Source organism: Peromyscus leucopus, chromosome 18 (genome assembly GCF_004664715.2).
Source record: "Peromyscus leucopus breed LL Stock chromosome 18, UCI_PerLeu_2.1, whole genome shotgun sequence".
Classification (NCBI taxonomy): domain Eukaryota; kingdom Metazoa; phylum Chordata; class Mammalia; order Rodentia; family Cricetidae; genus Peromyscus; species Peromyscus leucopus.
In genome coordinates, this window is record NC_051078.1 from 20,313,983 (window position 1) to 20,339,308 (window position 25,326).

The 25,326-nt window shown below is 36.1% G+C and overlaps 1 protein-coding gene across 7 annotated transcripts in view; it reads left to right on the forward strand.

Annotated features, from left to right (window-relative positions):
- The window catches only part of Nav3 (neuron navigator 3), a 767,863-nt gene that overhangs the window by 443,072 nt on the left and 299,465 nt on the right, over positions 1-25,326 (forward strand). The window contains exon 1 of one of the 7 annotated variants that reach the window (XM_028873087.2): positions 20,971-21,314. The exons of the other annotated variants lie outside the window; for them this stretch is intronic. The gene's annotated coding sequence lies outside the window, so the exon portion shown is untranslated. Of the gene's footprint in view, positions 1-20,970; positions 21,315-25,326 lie in introns of those variants that run through there. 7 annotated transcript variants of the gene reach the window in all.

Sequence of the window (25,326 nt, forward strand, 5' to 3'; positions counted from 1 at the left end):
CACATATATATATTTATATACATAGGCGTATATAATATGTTGAGCATTCCCTACCACCGAAACTTCCTATTCTCACTTGTTTCAGTGGGTTTTGTTTTGTTTTGTTTTTGAGGCAAGGCCTCACTCTGTAGCCCAGGCTAACCTATAACCCATTGTGTAGTACAGGATGGTCTCCAAGTCATAGAAATCCTCTTGCTTCAGTGTACTGAGATAACATGTGTGAGTCATCATGCCCATATTGTCACATTCAGAACCAACCCAAATAATGCAGATAAGCAAATACACTGAATGAGTGGTTTACTAATTAGGGGAGTTGTTTTGTATATTTATAAAGCTATGAGAGATCTTATGTGAATCGGCCATATACAAAAGAAACAGTCGTTGGTGTTTAGTGGACAGGTAGGGCCCAGGTACAGAGGGGAACAGCAATTTTTAGTGGAAGAGCTGAGCTGAATGTCCAGTGAGTAAGGTATTATAATTGAAGGAAATTGTAGAAAGTAGCAGGACTGGATCAGTGGATACTGAGCTAATTCAGTAGATAAGGGAAAAAGGTTCTTCTTCATCTTCATCTTAGTGTTCTTCCTCCTCCTCTCCTCCCCCCTCTTCTTCCTCTTTTTCTTCTGTTGTTTGTTGTTGTTTTTCTAGGCGCTTTCTCTGTGTAGTCCTAGCTGTCTAGGAACTCACTTTGTAGACCAGGCTACCCTTGAACTCAAAGGTCTGCCTGCCTCTGCCTCCCAAGTGCTGGTATTAAAGGAATGTGCCACTACTATCTGGCTAAGGAGTAGGTTCTGGGTTGGGGGGGGTCGATTTATTTATTTATTTATTTATTTATTTATTTATTTATTTATTTATTTTTGAGACAGGGTTTCTCTGTGTAGTTTTGGTGCCTGTCCTGGATCTCACTCTGTAGACCAGGCTGGCCTCAAACTCACAGATATCTGCCTGGCTCTGCCTCCCAAGTGCTGGGATTAAAGTTGTGTGCCACCACCACCCAGGGGAGTAGGTTCTTAAAATAGAATTAGACACAATAACCATGAGAGTGATATTTAGGTAAGTCGTGGCTGAGGAGATCTGATGCAAATTAACATTATAGAGTCTTGCCAATATTCTAGGTAGTGAATCAGGTGCTTTATAGGCTATAATATTTAGTTTTCACCCTAGCTGGATGATGTAGATATTATTGTCCTAATTTTGCACATGAAGAAACTGAGATTTAGAAAGGTAAAAATACTGACCACTTTTTTTGATGCTAGATTGTGGTGGAGTACAAGTCCAAAGTAAGTATGTAGTTGTAGAAAACATTAATCCTTAACTAGTTAAATAAAAATACCACAATGAAGACTTTTGATAATAGCAAATGGGCTTCCAGGGTTACTAATAGCCTTGATTTCTATGTAGAAAGTTGGATATATTTTATGTATTAAGTCACCATTTCTCAAAATTGTAAATAATTCATTCGCTATGTCCAAGTATATAGAATTATCAGGAGAAGATGATTTAGTTAGCACATGGCTTCTATTGAATTGTATGAGAAACAGAAATGAATAAAAGTGGCCCCAAGATAGACATAGAGCAGCAGATGTCACCTGAGTAGCTCTCTGGCCCTGGCTTCCAGCTATTTGCTTTTGGAGAGCTTGTCTGAGGCTGTCAGCGTTCCTGTTGGCTTGCTTGCGGGGCAGCTTTCCTAGAGCTGGCCTGCCCTGCAGCTGCAGGTCAGCTTGCAGTCCCCTAGGTAAGCCTGCCTGGCTCTCCTGTCTGTGCTGTGCTTGCACATTCTGTTATTTTCATTTAAAGAAACATGATCGTTCCTTTTTGTCATTATAGCTCTTCTGCCAGTTAAGCTGTTAGGGGTGCTTTAATTTTTTTTTTTTTGTCTTTGTGGTAGTGCTTAAAGAGAAATGTTGAAATGATGCTTGCCTTTGAACAATTTTTTTTTCTACCGGCTGGAGTAATTTTTCAATATAATAGATATATTGTCCTTGTGTAATTGTTGGCACTCTGAAATGGTTGCCTATTTTGTTTTGTGTTATGCAAAGTCAGTAAATATTTTATCTCCTTTAAACTGCAAAATGATGTTAAAAATCATAACCTTTGCACGTGATGAATCTTACTGAATTCTTTATATTACCTGGTCTGTTGTGTTAACTTTGTGTTTTTGTTGATGATTTGCCAATATGTTCTTAAGTTGTTCCTTTTCAGTAACCATCATAACCATAATCTTACTTTTATTGAAATAAACTACTAAATATATTATTTACAGAAACATGAAATCAATAGGTATGCCATTAGTTTCTGAGCAGCATGTTTAGCGCTTGGCATATTACAATCAGCAATTACCCATAGCCAGTTTGTAACATTATATATGGAGTAAAATTAAGAGCAGTCTGTATTAGGCCCCCAAGGATGTGAATTAACCTAATGCCCAGCCCAAAACTGTAAGTAATTCAGTCTTCAGTCTTCAGAAACTTAAGTGAGACCAGAAGGATGGCTCCTGATGGAAGTGTTTGGATCCCCAACACTGCCACATGTCTGGGATTACAGGCCTATGATGTTGCCATTACTACTCCATTTATGGGTTGCTGGGAATTGAACCAGGGCCATTGATGCGCTAGACTTGCTCTCTATAGTCTGTGCTACATATCCAGAGTGAAACATTTTTCAAAGGTCACATTTTTATTATTGTCTCCCTTTTTCTTTCCCGATTTTTTCCCTTCTCTCCTCTTGTTTCCCTTGAGTGTTTTCAGACTTTTCTTTGGACCAGGAATTTTAAAAATCCTTAAAATCAATGACATTGGGACATGATAGTTTTTGTACTAAGGGTAGAAGATGGACTATTCTAAGGATTGTGGAATATTCAGTAACATTTCTTCTTCCCCCATTTACAAATCAGTATCTTTCTCCAGCTGTGACAACCACAATTATCTCTGGACACTGTGGAATGTGAGACAAAGACAGCCAGCATTTGGAATCTGCTAACAGTAGTATTTCTGGAAACATTCAGACTTTACTAGCAAATGATATTAGTAAATCAATTTATACTTAAGTCTAGATGTCTTTAAAATGAGAATAATGATATAAATTAACTCATAAGTTTGTTGTATGGATTAAATAACTAAGTGTTTACAGATAAATTGACAATACATATTTAGTCAACATTTATTAATATGCATATAATATAAAGGTAAGAGTTTCATATAAAATTGTAACAAAGGAGTAGGACAAGAGGCATTAGTTAAACATTCATTTATGGTAAAATTACACTTCATCCATGTATTTTGGAATAAATTTTATCTGGCAAAGTAAACATGAGATAAAAGAACATTTCAGAGATAATAGGTATTCATAGATAATAGTGCTTACTAAGGTATGAAAAACAATGCTTCTTTATAGAACAGAAGACCATTACTCAAGTCTAACAAATAGAATGTAGGCAAGAAAGACAGAGGTGATTTGGCACACTGGAAAGATGGGAAATGAAATCCCAGTGATGATGTTAGACCTATCCTGTACAGAATCAGAAGAGGTGGATAGGTATCAAGGTGACATGTATAAGTTTCTAGAAACACAATGATGAAATGAAACATGAAAGACACAGATTAGAAAGAGGCTAAAGCTCCAGAATATAGAAGCAAATAAGGTAGATTTTTTTTTTTAATTTTAGAACCAAGCCCAAACACAGCCAAGAATGTCACATTAGTAGAAGAGGACATGAATGCTTGAATTCATTCATCCATCATCAACTACCCACATTCTAAGTTTTGTAAAAGTAAAGAAATAAATACATTTTTGTCACACAAGAATACAGACTTGTTTGAAACCTTTTGGACTTTCAACTTGGAACATATAAAACTGATGATAATTCACAATGTTTTGAGCATCTACTGCATGTTAGGTGTTAGATAAATACACCCAACTTATTATTATTACTACCAGTAAGTACAGACAGAACAGAAATGCTGTGGGGAGTTGGATTATAACTAAGTTCTGTCTGACTATTACATCCTTCGTGTTCCCTCTCCTTCTGTCTGTGTTTCCTTCAGGACAGTGTGTGAACAATAGTTAAGAACACCATTGCTCTCTACTAACTTTTTGGAGACAGTTTTGCCAGAGAAAAGTGGAGAAAGTTCTGCATTTCATGCCAGGAGTGACGATTTAATCTTTGACAAATTTCACTCTGTACACTTCTTCTTTTTCAGTTCCCACTGTTGCTCCAGATTTTGTGAAAGACAGAAGTATTTTTCTTTTTTCTTTTCTTTTTTTTTTTTTTTTGGTTTTTCGAGACAGGGTTTCTCTGTGTAGCTTTGCGCCTTTCCTGGAACTCACTTGGTAGCCCAGGCTGGCCTCCAACTCACAGAGATCCTCCTGGCTCTGCCTCCCGAGTGCTGGGATTAAAGGCGTGCGCCACCAACGCCCGGCCAGAAGTATTTTTCATTGGATTGCTAGTCACTGGTTCCTGGTGGAGAAATTTAATATCCTGGGAGAGTTTTTTAATTGCTTATAATGGCAGGATTTCCCCTCTCCAAATTATGGAACCATTTTTCAAAAAGTATTGTAGTATTGATTAGAAAAAAGGTCACTGGATGAGAGGGGTCATGACACAAATGTATCCTTTCCCTAGTAAAATAATATAATGCCATTTTCATAAAAGAAAAATAAAGAACAAAGAATAAAACATAGAATACAATTTTTGTCATCTCGATGTTATAAATAGAAAATTTGAGGTGGATAAGTGTAGCTTGAGTTTTCTCTCCGGGTCCTGCCAAGCCCCAGCTGTCTGATAGCCCACTTATGAAATAAACACACAGACGCTTATATTGCTTACAAACTGTATGGTCATAGCAGGCTTCTTGCTAATTGTTCTTATATCTTAAATTAACCATTTCTATTAATCTATAAGTTGTCATATGGCTTGTGGCTTACCGGTATCTTAACATGTTGCTTCTCCTCACAGCCGCTGGCAGTGTCTCCCTGCCTCAGCCTCTACTTCCCAGAATTCTCTTCTCTGTTTGTCCCGCCTATACTTCCTGCCTGGCTACTGGCCAATCAGCATTTTATTTATACAGAGCGATATCCACAGCAGATAAGTCCATAGGTATTTATAATGAAATATGTGACAACAAATTTGTATATGATTAAAATGACACCCTGATAATTAAGGGGATACTAACTTCTATAACTCATAATCCCTAGATCTCCCGACTTAACACAGTAGAAACATGTATTTCACTCCTTTAATGGCCCTACACAGCCAAGACATGTCAAGCTTACATAGGATAAATCTGGCTTGGCACATACATTTTAAAGAAAAGTTTTATTTGAACACAGATGTGCTTTGTATGTATTGTCTGTGGTTCCTACTTAGGCTGAATATCAAAGATGGATCATCATAATAGAGAACAATGGCCTGCATGAACTTAAATATTTCTTAAATAGTCCATGAAGAAAAAGAAATTTAACAACATATGTATACAGTAACTCTGGAAACCAGGTACATTCTAGCCTCTCTCAGCATCACAAGTCTATTCAGCAACCTATGAAGAAAAGAAAACAGAACACTGGACATATGTGTTGCTACTCTGTTTATCACTTGTACTTACTTGCCTTTGTCATATTAAGTGACAAGAGAGACTGGGCAATGCAGGTCAGCCATGTGCTCAGAAATTAAGAAAAATAGCTTGGTAAAGTATTAACAGGCATTTTATTAGTTAGAGGTTGATATAAATCTCTAACTAAATCAGATTTTGAAGATTAGACAAAATTTTATGATATTAAAAAAAAAATTCTAAGGTACTCAGTAGGTGTCTTGAAGATTGTCACTCATTGTCCTAATTTGTGAGGCTATCTGCCTAAAAGCAGACCACCACATCAGAGGAAAACCATAATCCTAAAATACAGAAGAAAAGGATTTTGTAACTTCTCTAGCAATATAATAAGTATATAAAATTGACATAGATTTGTACAGAAAATTCTTATATACAAGGCTCACTGTGGTCTCCTGGCTTCTGTGGCTATTTCCACCATGTGATTTTGCTGACAGCCTTATATTTCTTGTGTTTCAATGAGCCAGTCCATACTGGTGTCCTGAAGTTACTCTTGGACATGACACTCATTCCTAATTCTTCCAATACATGAACTCTTCTCTCGCTGTTACTAAGAACTCTTCATCAGAAATATAACCCAGAAGACCAAGGAAGTGTAATATCTGAATTTTAGAGTGAAATTTAAAGAGTCAGGGTAGAGTGAGTTGTCCAAGCGGGAAGGCAGCATTTATTGACTTCTAGATATTGGTAAGTGGGTGGCTACATAGTTGTGAAATGGAATGTTTGCCCTTGACTTGGAAACATCATGTAAATTCTGTCAGCACACTGCAAATCATTTCCAAGGAGCCACTGAGTTGGAATTGAGGAACAGATCATTGAAAAAAATTCATCCCCAGTATTGAAAGAAGAAAATCATACCATAATCCTTAGAGACTATGGAAAGTATTTACAAAGAATAATATTCAGAACACCGCATTTGAGTTGTGAGATGAATTCTGAGTGATTTAACTTGTCTTTACAGTACATTGTACACTGACAATGTATCTTGGATTCTACCTTCTTTTGATCTATTATTGGAATGTATGTCATGAAAGCAGGAGGGAGAATTGGGAAGGAGTCAGTAGACCAGAAAAAGGTAGAGGGAGACTAAAGAACTGCAGTATGGGTAGGGTTGAGTAAGAACAAAACATAGGCTGGCAATGAAATTCAGCAGAATGCTTGCATTGCATGCCAAAATTCTGGATTCCATCCCTAACACAGCATGGTGAGGCATCCTTGTAGCCCAGCAATTGGGAGGTAGAGGCAGGAAGACCAGAAGTTTAAGGTAATCCCTGGCTCCATAGCAAGTTCCCATCCAGCATGACCCTATTTCAAAAATGAATGAATGAATGAATGAATAAATAACCATATATGTATGAAATTGTCACAACAAAGCCTATTTGTGTATTAACCAAAATATTTTTTGTGTGTCAAAGATGTTTCAGTGCAATGGATGTTATTTTATTGTAGGTTGGTTCAAGAGAAAGTCTCTTAAGTCGTAGAGATTGTTTACTTGTTCCTTTTTTGTTTCTGAATTCTTATATCTTAATAACTTTCTCTGCCTTTATTGATTTTCTATAGCAGCATATTCTTGCCAAAAAATTATGCTATAATTTTGGCCCATTTTTGAAAATTGTGTCACAGTTCTTTTCTCTTTAAGCCATCTGCTTTATAGCCATCCCTTCCTTCCTTTGGCTGGCTCCTCACTGTCCTCACTGTGGTTTTATTTCTTCCCCTGAAAACTGGCTGATCACCGTCTCCAACATTATCTTCACAGAGTTATTTCTCCCATATTTAGGCTAGACCTTTTGTAGTCTATAAAAGGCTGCCTTTTCAGTAAATATAAATTTTTACATTGCCACTCCTATGTCTACATCATGGATCCTAGGTGTCTTTCCTGCCTTTGTTAACGGTTCATCCAGTTTATCGGTGTATCCACAAATGTTTGTTCCTTGTACATACACACATATGACTTGTTCACATATGCACTGCTTTAATGTATGTGTGTGCATACAGTGAATTAACATCAAATTCACTGTAGTAAATGTACTTATAACAATTGGGGATCTTTTAGGAATATATATTTAGTATATTCTCTTTGAAAAAATAAATACCTGTATACTATAGCATCAATATCAGAAATAATATCTTTTTCAAAAACCTTTATTTGAAGATTGAGATATGCTTCTTGTGTTTTGAATAGCTTTCTATTCTCCATATGTGGTACTTGAAAATATATTCAGACAATTGTGGTAGTTTTCTATAGTTCTAGTCACTAATTTAGAACATGACTTACTTGAAAAAGAAAAAAAAACATGTTAGTAGACTTTAAAATATATATATGCATGTATACATGTATATGTCATGTAAGATTTCATACAAATATAAATAAAATGAAAATGCAAGAAGTACCAAGCAATAGTGAAAGATAATTCTAGAGAAAAAGTTGATCTTTAAAAATATGTGCTGGGAATTCTCACACATATATATTTTATATACACACATACACACTCACACACATATTTCTCATATTTCAACATACTTGGATGTGAGTATCTGAGCCCTGAAGGTGGAATCAAGTGATGCTATTTGTATTAATCCATTTGTAATGTGATAGCTTTACTCCACACTCAGGATGTTAATATATAAGAGCATGTACTTCTCAGAGTTAGGGAGCCTATAATATCAACCATCAAGGCCTCAGGAGCTTTGTGTGACAAACTGTCTCTGTCCTCAAGATGGCACTTGGTTGCTACATTCTGCAGGAAGTAGGAGTCATATATTCTCATAGAGTGGAAGATTAGACCAGAGTGAATTTGATTGTCTAGTCCTTTCATCATGGCCCTATGTCTCTACATACAGGATATATTTTCATGACTTAAGTACATTTTAGAGAATTTATATATTAGTACTACCATAATAGTAATTAAATTTCAATGTAGGGCTCTTGTAGATCCTTTCAGACTGTTACAGGGCTCAAACCATGACCACTAATGCTTGCTCAGGTGATTCACCTTCTGGATATGAAACAAATCTTTCCTAGGTATCTTTGCATTTAATTCTATGACAGTTTTTCTGAAATTTTTGCTTTAGACTTAGTTACAGTTTTGTTGCCTTTTAATTCTATATGTGACTAATTTAAAGGTTATTGAATTGATCTATTGAATAATTTGTTCATATATGATACATGTACATGCTTATCCATATAATCTGAATATGAAGAGTGTCTATTGAATATAGTATAAAGGCAGCATTAGTATCATCAGAGATCACCAAACTTCTTGTCAAAAATCTGAATTAGAGTCCTGGCTCCTTTCATAGTTCCTGAAATTCATTAGATAGTTTCCAAAATAAACCATAGACACTGAGTTCAATACAATGAAGTTTGGGCTGCCACTGGGTTTGTTTTTCCTTTGTCTGCAGCAGCTGCACACAGAAATGAGGATTCTTATTTTCCTTCAACAGCATGTTGCCTCTCTATAGGACAGACAGGATGTGGTCTGGGAGAAAGTCCATGCTTTAACAATAGACTATTGACGGAAAGTTGGGGGAGTGCAAAGAGGAAGCAAGGATATGTCTACATCTAAAATTATCAGAGGCATTTGTTACATGATCATATTAGATTTTAAGAATCTGTTTTTAATGTCACCCATGTCCCTTATCCGTTTTGATTGAATATAGAAAACTGTCTTCAGATAAGAACTTGTTTTTTTTTTTTTTTAAATTCAGAGAGTGAATTGCACCACACTTTTTCTAGAGAAACTAGATAGCTGATAAATTCCTCACAGCAGCATAGTGTGTTTCTTAGTTCCTTTTGTATGTTACACCACCCTATGGAGTAATATTCATACGACTCAAAATGAGATAATTGGAAGGGTAGGAAAAGAGTTCCTCCATGAAAAATAAGTGAGGAACATCAGGTATCCAGACTTTCTTTACAGTTCCTCCTACATGACATTTTCTCATTTGATGTACACAAGAAAAGAAGTCTCACAGAGTATGGCTGTCACAGGCAATGGTGTTTCCCTTTCTCTTCTGCACCCTTGATGAAATAGCAATTATATTTTAGTTACATTTAATATTTTACAGAGCTGTGAGAGAAACTCAGATTTCTAATCCCCATGTTCATTCCACTGTAAATGCAGTTTGCTTGAGTTTCCAGGGACAGTTTCCGAACATACTCTCTGTGGACCTAAGTTGGTGTAGTTCAAACACAGCTTCCAGAAGAGTTAGGCAGAAACTCAATGTCTCATTTCCGTTTTCTCCCTTCTCTTCAAATGCTGTTGTGCAAAAGTTTTGTTAAATGTGTTGACACCTGCGTCTTCTTGGGATCCTATTGCTACTCATCAAAGAACTTGTCTGTGGTTGCTTCCTGTCGTGGATCACATTTCACTCAGAGGGCATTTTAGAGGCATATGCAAAACCACCACATGAGCAAAGTAGGAAAGAGGACTTTCTCGTGAATATAATGAAGCTTCAGAGTTCAGTCAGAAAAAAAAGAGCCTCTGGGAACAGATTGAGGAAGGCTGAGTAGGGCATACGTCTAGGTGTGGGTCTTTTTTTAGTCCGTTCCAGCAAACAACAGTTGGGTTTCCTGGCAATACGTTAATGGAATGACTGGTTTCTTTTTTGTAAACCATGTCTCAGACAGGGAGGAAGAAGAAACCAAGTAGATTGTGTAACTTTATAAATAGAAACAGCCATGTTAAAATAGCAAGAGCCTTCTGAGTTAAGGCAAATTTTGCTACTAGCTGTGAAGTTGGGCGACAGACTGAATATGAGAGTCATCCCGTGGAGCAGCTTCTGAGGTTGGCCTGAAACTGCTGGAGAAGAAACATCCATGGGAATGCCTTATTGTGCTCCACTATATTCCAAGTGTTTTAGTTCAAAGAAATCCAAACCTCTTCTCTGCTGGATGTAGTCTATTTGGAGACATGGCAAGCCTGTCTTCCACTACAAATGTTGAATAATGATCTAAATTTTTGCAGTATGGTTCATGATCTACAAAGTATATGGAGCATTTATACTGGCAGAAGCATAGAGGACAGTATGCTAGCCACCTTAACTTCTATAGAAGAGCCCGGGGATATCTCTGGCATAGGCTGTGGGACAGTGGCTGATTATATCACATTGTCTTTTACTTTAGATCAGCAGTTTGCAATCTGTGGGTCACGACCCCATGGAGGTAGAATGACCCTTTCACAGGGGTCACTTATGATCATCCTAAAACATGGATATTTACATTATGATTCATGACAATAGCAAAATTAAAGATAGAAGTAACATTGAAAATAATTTACTGTTGGGATCACCACAACAGGACAATTAAATGGCCACAGCATTAGGAAGGTTGAGAACCACTGCTCCAGATATAAAAGTGTGTTAAAAGGAGAGAAATCACTATGAAGACCAGGAAAGCAATTTTTCAAGTAATTGCATTCAGTTTGATACATACATGAAAGGAGAGTTTATGATACTTGCTCCTTGGTCAGTATTTAGACACTGTAAATTTTAAGTGTCAGGAATGCCTTTGTGGCATACCCTTCAGAGACATTATTGGACAAATAGTCTCTTCCAGCAGCCAGCCATGATCTTGCCAATTATTCAAGCTTCACTCAACCTGATTAAAATGAAATTTCTCTTTTAACCTCTTCCTTAAGGAGTGGAAACAAGAACTCATCTAGTTCATGTTTATATCTCACAAGAGTCTCTAGCACAATGTATTAAATATGATTAAAAATTGAAGCATATTTGTTGAATAGGGAAAATAAAAATGATTTTTGTAGTATTATTCCATTGACATCAAGTGGTTTGTTTTGTGCCTGTTTCAAAAAGTTTAGTCCTAGACACGTGCTTATATTTTCGTGAATGTAAATGTGATCTCTGCCATTCTGTGTAGCAGTATTCCGAAGCATATCATAATTTAGGTTTCAGTGTGTTGTACCAAATACATCTGGAGCAAAACTACCCCCAATCACTAGTGGTCTTAGGTGTCTGAAGCTCTAGCTCATAAAATGCAGAATGTTGAAGATGGAAGGGATAGTGGAGATGTTTCTATGATACACTTCTCTTTTTTATGCCCAGTTGAAACTAAAGCTTAGCAAATTTAAATGAGTCATTTGAAATTGTCATTTGAAAACTATTTTTAAGCATTACTTATTGTCCATGGATGCATATGGTGAATATATGGGCATTTGTTCTATGACATGTGTGCCATGGAGTGCTTGTGTGCTCTGGAGTGCATATGTGCCATGGAGTGCATGTGGAGGCCAGAGAGCAACCTGCAATAATCACTTCTATCCTTGTTCCTGTATGTGCATTCTGGGGATCTATCTGAGGGAGTTAGGCTTGCATGGCAAACTAGTTCTTACTGGTCCCTAAACTGTGTCATTTTTAAAAGTAGATATGAACATTTGCATGTCTGCATTTTAAACATGGATATAAAAGTCTAGATTATATCATGTCCTATTGAGAACCATTGCTTAGGCTTGTCTATCTAACCTGCTTAGAAAATGAATAACACATCAACATTCCACTCAAGACCCGGAGTCTTCTAGAAGCTAGTTAGAGCCTTGAGCTTAAGAATCAGTAAGGTTATGAGGCATGTTCAAGAACACACTGTAACATGTAAGAATGTCTTAGCATTTTTTTTCATTTCCTGTGTCAGAATGATCTGTAAAGATGGTTCTATTCCGTCATAGCATCCATCGTCTTAGCTACAGTAGTTTCATGACTATTAATCGAATCTTCATTCTCTATAATTATGCCCGATCTAAATTTTCATTTAAGAACTCGTAAGTCCCTTGTGGTGTAGTAAATTCAACCAATTATGCTGTAATTTATAGGTTTTACTTAACTAGCTTTAAAATACACTAATCATTGGATAAGAAAATTGTGGTGGTATTGTGTTCCCCAAAATATTGTGTACTCTAATAAATTTATCTGAGGTCAGAGAACAGACAGCCACTAGATACAAAGGCTAGAAAATGGTGGCACTCACACCTTTAATCCTAGCATTCCAGAGACAGAAATCCCTCTGGATCTCTGTGAGTTCAAGGCCACATTGGAAAAAGCCAAGCATGGTGACACACGCCTTTAATCCCAGAAAGCCAGCCTTTAATCCTAGGGAGTGGTGGTAGAAAGCAGAAAGATATATAAGGCGTGAGGACCAGAAACTAGAAGCTTTTGGCTGGTTAAGATTTTGGCTGGTTAAGCATTCAGGCTTTTGAGCAGTAATTCAGCTGAGACCAATTCCGAATGAGAACTCAGAGGCCTCCAGTCTGAGGAGACAAGACCAGATGAGGATCCGGCGAGGTGAGATAGCTGTGGCTTGTTCTGTCTCTCTGATCTACCAGCATGGACCCCAATAACTCACCTCGGGTTTGATTTTATTAATAAGAATTTTTAAGATTCCTGCTACAGAAAATATATCTCAATATTCCATAATGTGTTTCTCTTTGATCTCAAACCTCAATTCCTGAAGAAAGAAGGTTGCTGAACAGAAATAATTGATGACTTCCTTGCTTCTGTCCATCCCCTTGGCCTTTCTGCCGAGATGACCCACTCAGCCTGGTCACTTGGCATCCTGCACCTTTCTCTCTTGAAATGGGAGCCTTTAATTCTACTACCAAAACCATCATGTGTCATTTATATTGCCGTGGGCCTTGTCCTAACACCAGTTTGGGAAACCAAATTCCCTTCAGCATTACTACACAAACATGCTAAAATACTGAGAGTGCCTGGGTTCAGGCACATTGGAAGTGCCTACCTACCTGAACCCATAACTTCTGAAAAGCTATTTAGGTGTTCCATTACTGACGCAGAACCCCAAACCCAGAACCTCAACTATCTAATGAGGACTCATCATTTTCCCTTTGCTGTAACAGCTGTATATAGGGAAAGGGCGCTCTGCACTACGGCCCCAGAACTCTAAGTCCAAATGGAGCAGAAGTCATCTTAACTCTTACTCTTATCTGAAACTTTCCTTAGTACTTTTGTTACCCAACAATCAATCCTGGACTTGGTCCCAAGGGAATAAACATAGTAAGCATCTTGAGTTTCTTATACTTTTTATTTATTTCAATAAACCCTTCCCTAATTGGCTTCTTTGCTGTTATTTGAAATTTTACTTATCCTTACTTCATGGCTTCTCTGAAAAAAATCCATCCTGCATCCTCAGCATTAGATATTTGAGTACAGCTCATTGTTCCAACTCCAAAGATTTTGCATTTGTTGGGTGAAGGGGAGCTTTTGAATTTGGAAAACATTTTCTCACTCAGTGAAACCTGACTTTGAAGGCTTCTTTATCTCTATGGGCTTAATACATTTAAAAATTGATCAGTGAATTACATTATCTAGGTTGGATAATATCTTTATTATTGGTCCAATATCTTTACTCTGTTGTCTCAGTGGATGGAGGAATCATAGGTTAGCTAAGAAAAAGAGCTAAAGAGGAACAAAATAGTGTTGGATAATTTCATAATTACACTACCACAAATATATAATGAATATATGATCATGGTATGGCAACATTCTCAAATAATTGTATTTTCTGGGATATTCCATGATATTTTATTATTGTTTTAAATTGAATTTGATAAAGAGAAAAATATATTGTAGAGAATTAAAGCAAAATGAAGATGGAAGTGAAAATCACAATAACCTAATAGAAAATGCAAAGGAAAGACTTACAAGCAAAAGATAGAATCAAGGACTCAAAGATAAACTAGATTCTTAATTCTAGTTCTTAAACTGCCTTGTACTGCAACCCTTCAGTACAGTTCATTATGTTGCAGTGATTCCCTCAACCATAAAATTATTTCATTGGTACTTCACAACAGAAGGCACACTGGGTTTCTGAGAAACCACTGTATTGATTTCCAAGTGGCTGTACCAGTTTGCATCCCCACCAGCAGTGGGAGAGCATTCCCTTTTGCAACATCCTCTCCAACATAAGCTGTCGCCAGCATGCTTGATATTAGCCATTCTGACGTGTAAGATGGGATGTCAGAATCATTCTGATTTGCATTTCCCTGTCGACTAAGGATGTTGAACAATTCTTTAAGTGTATTTCAGCCATTTGAGATTCTTCTGTTAAAAAATTTCTATTTAGATCTGTACTCCATTTTTGTATTAATATGCATGTATCCCTGCTACTTCATGAACAGCCAACAATAACATCTACTTTCTCTTACATGCTGGGCAACACTGCTAGAGAGATTTGAAGTGCTGCCTCATTTGATCTTCCTGTGTACTTGACAAATGGGGAAAGTAAAGTGTAAAGGTGCCAAGCAAGAAGAAGATAAATCAGACACTGCAGGTTCTTTAATTTCCATTGATCTAACATGAATTATTGCCTCAATATTAATACAGAGGTAGGATTTAAGCAACAGCTGCATTGGGGAAGACAAAGTCAGTGTATCTAACTGAAGAGATACAGGACAGCACTATAAAGGAAAGATATATATATATATATATATATAAAATCTGGCTGTCAGAGTCCCTGTGTGATGAAGGAATAACACATCTCAAAATAGCTTCAGTTCAAAAATATCTACCAATTCACAAAGAATCATAAAGTAAATGTTCTTCTGTAAGTTCATGACAGTGCTTTGTAAAATACTTAGCCTGCTATAAACATTTAAAATATGTATTAATGTGCAATACAAATCAGCAATTTGAGCTGATGAATTTTCAGTTAAGGAATACACCTGTGAAACTAGTACAAAACAGGAAATAGATATTTGTAGTTTTTGACATGTGTAGTTACAGTTTAGATTGTTTTTACATACCACATGCACACACATTCACATACACACATATATCCCATTGTGTAAATTTTCCATAGTGTATATTCATTCTAGGCAAATGCAGAAATTTGGATCATGTGTAATTTACTGACTGATGAACAATGCCACCGTGAATAATGCTGCTCTTCTATTTTGTTGTCAGGGACAAGGACAGAATCTCTAGTTAGTGGAAAAACACAGACCCCCAATAAGACAGGGAACTAGATCATCTTACAGTCAGGTTGCCTAGCAACAGGACATTGAGTCAGAGCCCTTGACCCTCTCACCCTGTAAACATCCTATACAAACATCTTGTTAGCTTGCTCCACCTTATGCAGATGACAGCTTCTTGCTCCCCCCACCCTGTGGAACTATATAAACCTTTCTGGAAGAGAAATAAAGTGGCACCTTGATCAGAATCTAGACTTGGTGTCTTTTCCATTGTTATCTCCTGTCCCTACATTTCCTCCTTAGGGTGGTCGAGAACCCGTTGAAGCCCTGCAGGTGGGGCATTTTGTGACTTTAAGAACAAGTATCTGTGCAGAAATATCTGTAGTGAAATACGAGAACTTGCGAGATGAATATGCTCAACTTTGTTGGTTGTTTTCCAAATCTGTTACAACCAATGGCTTTCTCACCACATGGAGAGTAGTATCTCTAAACGCTTCCATCTCAGTTCCCAGGTCACGCTTTCCCATGACATCATAGACTTAGGTTCTGTGTAGTGGGATTTTACTGTGGTTGAGATCTACAGTTCTGTGATGACTACTGGAATTGATCATTTTCCCATAATGTAATCTATCGTTGGATATTCTTTGATATTAGATGCCTATACTGTTTTTTTGTTTTGTTTTGTTTTTGCCCACTACCTGTTCTAATGAATGTGAACCCACTTTTACCAATAATTTATAGAAAGTAGAGTTTTGCCGGGCAGTGGTGGCACATGCCTTTAATCCCAGCACTTGGAAGGCAGAGCCAGGGGCATCTCTATGAGTTCGAAGCCAGCCTCGGCTACCAAGTGAGTTCCAGGAAAAAGGCACAAAGCTACACAGAGAAACCCTGTCTTGAAAAACCAAAAAAAAAAAAAGAAAAAAAAAAAAAAAGAAAGTAGAGTTTGTTTTTTTTTAATATTCTGGATATAAGCTTCACAAGGTAGATATTTCATAAAATATTTTAATAAAACTTCAATAAATGTAATGTCTGTTTCTAATTAGTTTGGGAGAATATTTCTAATGATCAGGATCTAGCATCTCAGAAGCTATACATATTTTCTCAGACCAATTTAGAATATTGTCTGTAATTTCCATTTGTTGGTTTTAATTCATTAATTTATTCTTTCACTCATGTATTCAACCATCATAAGAATTGTTACACACTTAACTATGTTTTATAGTTACACAAATAGGAATAAAAGCCTAAGGTGACTTTAGAAACCAGAAATGTTTAAAAAAAAAAAAAAAGCATACATGTATTGAATCTCAGTGTTCAGTTCTTGTCTAGCATGTTCAGGCCCTAAGTTGTATTTGTATCACTACAAATCATGCTCCCAATACACACACACACACACACACACACACACACACACACACACACACACATACACACACATACACACACAGCCTTGACCTTTTGAACACTCATTGTCTTACGCAGTACTAGGGAAATGAAAATACCTCACGTTATTCTGCTCTTCTCTGAAAGAGGCTTTTCCATATTCCACACATTATATGGATTTTAGAGCCTTCATTTGAGTTAGTCTATTTAGACACAGACAAATTAGCTACTAACATTTCAAAGTTAAAGTTAAGAATTAATAGAAAGCAACCTATCCAAGTGATATTTTGCCAGCAGACGCAATGGTTCCATTATCCTCTTCAACTGGAAGACAGCCTATTTCTGCAGTCAGCCTAGAGCAACTTTGTCATCTTTTCAGTTGTCCTTCATAGTACCTACATACTAAACCTGAACAAATATGAGTAAATCCCTGAAGTGTCGTTACGATTGTCATCTAACAGGTGTCTTCTCTTGGTTTTAGTTAATTTTTGAAAACAGAAAACTTGCTGGTCATTAGAAACTTTGTATTCTAACAAGAGTTCATAGTTGAAATAAAAAAAATCAGAATGAGAAGCTGTAAGTACTCCCATATAATCATATGTTTGTTTTGTGTGCTGAACATGCCAACATGCTTTGGGGTAATTGAAAATAAATGCTCTAAAATATTCATGCAGTTTTTCTGGGCAACTACATGTTGTTTTAAAATCCAATCTCTTAATTTCAAGGTTGTCTTCTTCTCAGTCATATTATCTATTCTTAGTTTATTTCCTTAGTTAATTCTTAGTTAAACTTTTATCAGATGGAAGGTCATCAAATATTACATCTATTCATCTTTTACTTAGAAATACTATTTAGCATATAGTTTTGTATGTCTTCTGAAAAGTTTTCTAGTAAACTATGATCACTGGAATTTAGTATTTTTTTTGCAAAAAAAAGGTAGCAGATGAGTCACTTCTGTTTTATTATAATGCCTCTATCCAGTGACATTCTGAAACATTCCAAAATTGTACAATACTTGTAAGGTAGGGAAGAGATACCGGTTTAGAACTTGATTTAGAACTAGCCTCCACAGTTTCATTTTAGCAATGCAAGGCTCTTCTTGCACAGACGTTGAAGAGTCTTGAGGCTAAGCTTCAGAGAGCAATAGTGTTCCAATTTGTTGCCCTTGTGAGGCCCACACAAATAAACACAGGTAGGCCTGCTGGGTAATCACTGTCACAATGTCCTCGGCCCCAGTATACAGCCAGTACATCTTATGCTTATGTGTGCCTCAGTGATGGGCCACGCACTTACTATGCCCGAGTGAAACCAGGCAAAATGGCGGGAAGGCCTTTTAGCAGACTTTACCCCAAATTATATCATCTATACCTCAATGGTAGTTCTTGTTTCAATTTGCTAAATTTTAGATTGCATAATATCTAGTAGGTTCTAATGATCCAGACATGTGCTACCAGCTCATAAAAATACTGTCAAGTTTATTCCCATGGGTTTTACAGTTAATTGTCTTCTGTATTTTAAAGCCTCTTTCTGTATAATTTCAATACTACATTTTTCACTCCTATATAAGCTTTCAGAATTTAATGCTTATACATATGATGTGGCGTGAAACAGCCCTCCACATGATTCCTTCTAACAATGGGTATATGATAAAACCTTTACTTGGCAGGCCTCAGCTGTCCATGTATTCCTGTATTCTTATCCTTTGTTCTCGTGTAGTTATTAAAGCCTGAAGATAAACAACACTTTCTGACATGATGATGGCAGTGTGCAAATCTGGAGGAGCTGTTGCAAAATGCCCCATGCTGTCAAGCCCCCGAGGACAGTTTTCTCACTCGGAATGCCCTGCAACAAGATGTATCACTTTTGCTAGGATATGTAATATTACACACCAGAAATATATTCTTTTTCAATTAAGATTGTCTCTCCAAATATAGCTTAAAATTACCTTTAAAGAAACGATTGATTGATTGACAGACTGATTGATTGATTAGTCTTCTGTGTATGGTGGGTGTTTAACTTGCATGTATGTGCACCACATGTGCTAGTGTGAAGAGCATAGGTCCCCTGGAACTGGAGTTACAGAAAATGGTGAGCCATCATGTGGCAGAGTGAATTAGAACCAGTCCTGCTGGAAGAGCAGTCACTGCTCTGAACCACTGAGCTGTCTTCCCCTCCCCAACAAAATATTACCTTTTGGAACCATTTTCTAGTAGGAAGAATGTCATGGTTTTGAAATGTCATAATAAAAGTCATACATTAATAAAAATAAGCACAATTAAATTATTTTATAGTGCTGTGAAAATCACAACAGTACAATCTTAACTTGAATGGAATTATCTTTATCTCTTTTCTAAATATTGTATGAATGTGAAAGAACATTTGAAATTGTTTCCCCAGCCACTGTAGAATTAAGTCCTTTATGATTTCTGAGAAGAAAGCTCTCCAGTTCTGAGTGACTCTAAACTTTCATACTCATTTTAGACAATGAAAGAATGAGTCTGTGCCAGTTTTTGAAACTTCATTTAACAGTATGAAATTTTAACAACTGTTTTTATGGATTAATTAAATCTGATTTTTTTTTTAGATTATATGCATGCCTTTGAGTGTTCAGAAAAAAACGAAGAGCTAGTCAAGGGAAGTTTAAGCATCCATGCTTCTAGCAAAGCACTGCTCCAACTTTCTGAGATGCAGGGTTTTTTATATGTCAAGTGCAGATTACAGTTTGACCTTCAAAATGTTTTTATAAGAAGTAGATATTTTATCCTAGTGTCCAGAATAATGCAATTCAACTCTTTAATAAATGATAACTGTTTTCAATAACTCTAAAGTTTGGGCTTTAATTCTTTGAAAAGTCATAAGACTGTAGTAGAGGACATTGTCATTGTTATGTGGTAATGAAAGCATGGGATGAGAAGTTTCAACCTTCTTAATTGATTAAGTTTTATTCAGCATCTATGAAAAAATATAGCCAATTCTATTTTCAGTTATTTAGCAATACTTGTAATAAAGTATTTATATATCATATTTGTTTTGAAAATTTCTTTTGATAGATTAAAGACTCTTTACATATATGTGGCATTTTTAAAATTTCTTTATAGACAAGGTGATATCTCTTTGAAGTCTCCTTAGGATTAACTTTTACTCATGTTTCAATATTTGAGAAAATAGATATAATGCTATTGTTTTAAAACTGAAGCTAACGAAAGTGATACCATCGCATAAGCAAAACACATGGATGAAAAGTGTCCACTTGTGTTTCCAGTGCTATGGGGTTAAGACACAAAGTTATATTGCTATGTTTGCCTTTTTATTGTCCGTGTGTCTGTAAGGCAGAGAGTACATGGGTCAAACAAAAATTTACATCCAAATCCAAAGCTATCCACGCAATTTGCCAAGAATAAAAGTGATTTTTGCATTTGAGACAGAGTCTAATCCATATTTATTTCCTGGCTTGAGGAATTTCATGGGGTCATTTCTACAGGAGCGCTCCAAGGGAGTTAGGAATCTGGCCCGTGATTTTCCTCCTGGCAGTAGCTTCTGAAATAAAGTGCAATCACTTATAATATTTCAAAAAGTTATCCATCATCCACATTGTAAAGCACACTGCAGTCATTTAAGCTCTAGGATACGGCCTGAAGATTTTTCTATTCATGGGAGGTGGAGAACATGAAAAGCAAAAGAAAATGGGAGGCAGGGGGTTTAGAGGGATTGGATTCCATGTGGATGAAGAACTTGACTCAAAACACACATGTTCTAGGAACTGTTTGCTGAGGACTGTGTTGTTAATTATGATTTTTTTCAAAGGTCCAACCATATCTCAGATTCTCAGGAAGTATGTAATACGTGCAACTGTGTTCAAGTTAGTATCTAAACCTCCAGCTGTTTACATGCACAACTTTAATAGAGACTTACCGAAGGAATGGCTGAGAAAACTTATGTTGAAGACAGATGGGAACTCACAGCCATATTTTGTTACACTATCTCATTGTGGTTTTTTTGACACTGTGGGAATTCTACTTCCAGAATGGGGTGGGTGGGGGGGACCTCTCTCCTTTCACTTCAGTCTGACCACTTTTCTTCAGGGAAAGCAAAGACTCACAAATCAGAGTTTGCTCATGCTAAACCCCAGGAACAGACATAAAAAGAAAATATTGCTTCATAAGCATGCCTATCCATACAACAATAGTTGTTCTCTTGAAACTCCAATTCAAATGAAATGGAACTAAATCTCTTGAAGTATACAGCTGGACAGAACTGGATATGCCGCACTCCACAGAATGCTTTCTCTGGGCCGTTCTGCTGTGGTTTCCTACTGAGGGAGAAACAAGATTCTTTACCCCAACCTGAGCCCATAAACTGTTCCTGTTAGCTCACTGGCGTCTCGACCTCACAGGTATTTCTTTTCATTATATTCTCTGTGGTTGCAGAAAGTGTAGACCCTTTTACTATTTGTAAATGAATGAGTGTGTCATTTAAAGCAACATATACATTCAATCATTCTTCCAAAGAATGAGAAGTAGAAGTTGGTCTCCCAACTACTTGAAATCTCTGATTTCAGTTCAGCTGAGACTTTCTTTAGTCATTGCATTTCTTAAATTATTTTCTTGAAATCTGAAATGAATTGCCTTAGGATTCAGTCATTTCACTGAATTGTTCCCTTAGTAATTATGTTGTAAGACTTTGGGAATCCTTACTCCAAAACATGTTTCTGAAATATTTTAATGTACAGACTCTATCTTAAAATTCTTTTTTTTTCCTAAGAAAATGTAGAGCACCCTAAGTAATTTTACCCTGGAGTAATTTTTCAGGCTCTATGAAAATTAGATGTGGCTGACTCAGAAAGGCAGTTTTCAGACAGTGCAAAAAGCTAGCTGGTAACCTTTGTGATGTTGTCTTGCTTTTCAAAAAATATTGAAATATCTTAGCTCTAGTTTGAACCCTGACATAGCTCATAATTCTAGTCTTAATTACTCTATGTTAAAACCTCTTACTTTGGTGTCAAAAGCGTTATCTTAGGGTGCTCTACATTTCTCTTAAGAAAAAAAAATAAAGAATCGTAAGATAGAGCCTGTACATTAAAATATTTTTTCTTTTCCCTCTCAGACTGTCACCATGTTCATTATTCATTTGCATTTAATTTTATTTCATCATAAATTGAATCAACTTCCTCTGGTTAATTTAAAAGCACATTTAAAGTATTTCTTTGTATCATCGAAAAGAGTGTGGGAGAGATACATGAGTTCATATTTGATTACCCTGGAGTTATGTTATTTTGGAAATGGAGGCCATATACATCCATCTCTGTAATAAAACACATTATATATGAGGATGTATCACTATATTTACATTTTTTGTACAATGTACACTATATAGGGAAGTGTATATGGGTGACCGTGTATATACATACTTGGTTATGCATGCACATATGTGTTTTATATTATATAATTTTTTTTATCATTTATACCACTTAAAATTTGAGCTCCTCCACCCAAAGCTTGTTGGAATTTAATAAAAACTGGTATTCTTACTTGCATATAACTTTGAAATAGTCACTCCCAGAATAGTGTCCTACCAAAGCAAACAATAATAATGAATATTCCAAAAGGGAAATGTTAGTATACACTTCTGTAATTGCTCCACAATATTTCTTTTAAGTTAAGTGTTGTCTTGGTAGGCGATTAATTATACTTATTAAATAAAAATATTATTACTTTGGGGTTAGAATGAATTGGCATTATTTTAAGTAAAATACAATATTAAGTCTACATTTGACATTCAAGTAGAGTGAATTGGTTTTTACTGCCAAAATATTAGATGCAGATGTGTATGCCTAAAGTCAAGTTTAAATTTTTAAATAGAGCTCCATATGGTTTTAAAACCGAGTGGGGAGGGCTACTGGCAGTATCTTATATGATTTGAATGGCAATGGGCTTAGGATTTCAGTAATTTTTCATCGAACTGTTTTAATTGGCCTGTAAAAAGGGGGAAAAAGTTATGCTGGTCAGAGATATCCTTCATAATGTGTATAAACTTGATCATTTTGGTATGAATTGTTTGGTTAGGCAGTATTTATTTGGTATATGTTTGTATGAGAAGACATTCAGAAAAGTTATTTTAAAATGTTACTTTGGGAAATTTCATTAATTTTTTTTTTTTTTTTTATCATGGAGCTGTTTGTCATGAACGTCGAGAGCTCCAGTTAAATTAAATCTGTAACCAAGGATGTGTCTTATGTAATGGGTTATAATTAGCAAATGACTTCAGAGCCATATAGCCCCACGGTATTTACAGAATCATCATTGATTAAAACCTTTCAGAGCTTAGAAAAATAAATTATATACCCCCTAATTAGTTCAGATGATTATTATGTATCTATCTGAAATATACTCATACTTACCCAGACCCATCTAGATCTTTACTTTTCCTTCAGGCTTTCTGTTTATCGTGTGGTATCTTCCAGGATTGATGAGGGCAATACTAAATGAGTCAAATTCATGCCAATTGCACTCTGGTGAACTGCTAAGTAATCTGAAGTAGTGAACTAATGAAACCTGTCTTCATGTCTCTGAATAACACTAAGAAATATTTCAACATTGCCAGTGGCCTTTGTGTTGAATTGTGAAAGAAAATGAAGCAGACACATTTGAATCATAAGTCAAATGTGACCTGCGAAATCTCCTCGACGTTTACAGCCTGCTGTATAAGCAACAGGACATGTAACTTTGACTTGTTTTATGTTCTGTTGCTGGGGTTGAGAAGGAGGTAGGTTATGGAGAAAACAGAAATCTTTATGGCAGCTGTGAAACTTCCTGAAATCTTAAGTGCTTTCCTGTAAGCTATTTACTCTTCTATATTTTATCTTTTATTCTCTTTAGACTCCATCGTTTTGAAATATAGACTGAATGGTTTTTTTTTTTAGTCATTTGATATATAGCCCTATCCCTCCATGAGAGTGTTTGGTGGAGTACAGTCCTTTTGTTCAATCGATGGAAATTGTGTTTGTTAAAGTTGCTTTGAAATAGTACCTCAGAAGTCAAGGATTTCTATAAATTAGAAAAAAAAGTTCCTATTGGGTTGTCTCATTTCTGACATGTTTTCTGGTGTTGGAGCTTTGTACTTAGTACCTTCTGCGCATGTGGGAATCAATTAACCAGATGAGCACATGTCAGAATTAATTTGTTTCTGTTCATGGGTGTTTTGGAGAGTATTGAGTACTACTGGCATGTTCTGGTCTTATATTTTTATAACATGGAAATGTGTTCTTAAAATGCTTTGGGGTTAGATGCATTGGTAAACTTTTCATTGATTGTGCCTGAAATGTGTTCTGTCTGGAGGAAAATGATGGTATTTTAATTACCTGAAGATTAATGACTAAGACAATGAGGCATCTTGCTTTACCTGAACTAGTTCCGCTTCTCAAAAAAGGATCTTTTACTTTTGCAGTGCCAGAGTACAGGAGAGAATGGATAAAAAGTGGAAGGGTCATCTGTGATTGGTACTGAACCTTCCATGGCCAATCAATAAAATCAATAGAATCTGTTGAGTTTAATTGTTGCCTTTGGTTTTTGATGTTCTCAGTTGGAAAGAAAAAGGAGACATGTATTGCATCAATAATATTTTCTGCAATCCTCTTGCCAAGATCAGGGGGCATCTTAGTTAATTGTAACTGTGAGCCTCTCAGAGGCAGCATCAGTATTTTCATTTAATTTAAGTTTCTCAATCATGCAATCCCAAAGAGGAAGTGTCGCTTCAGTGCTTGTGGAACATGGCCATGCTTAAAACATCATCATTTTGTCGTAACAATAGCTTATCTAATGTTTCCATTTCAAGCAGGCAGAAGTTTTTGGATGAAACTATTTTAGGACTTGAATGGAGACAGGATGAAGGAGTATACTGTCACACTCAATTTTAGAAGGTCACCTTCCTTTCTCTCAAAAAAAAAAAAAAAAAATCAGGATAAAGCAGTTCCCTTCTCCATTTCTGTAAAATATCACTTTGTGTAACCCTTTTTCTAGATGAGCGAAAACCTTTTGTTTAAGACTTAATGAGGTTCATGAATATGCTTAAGGATTTGGTTTCATAAAAATCCTTATTAAAGTTATTTGCAGTTAGTTACTCATATAAAATACAATGGACATGTATTTTAAAAGGATGGGATGGGAATATGAAATTAACCGCACTAGAGGAAAACACAAATGTACACTAGCAGTAATTTCAATTAAGATAAATAATGCAAATATATACATGCATATATTTGTAAAACACACCTTCACATAGTGATTGAAATTGTTACAATGAAGCATCCACACTGAATTCAAGATAAAAGAGCTTCCTTCTCTTCAGCAGGTCAGGAGATATGCTAGGAGGACAGTGTCTGCTACCAGGTGAAACTGGGTGTGACAAGG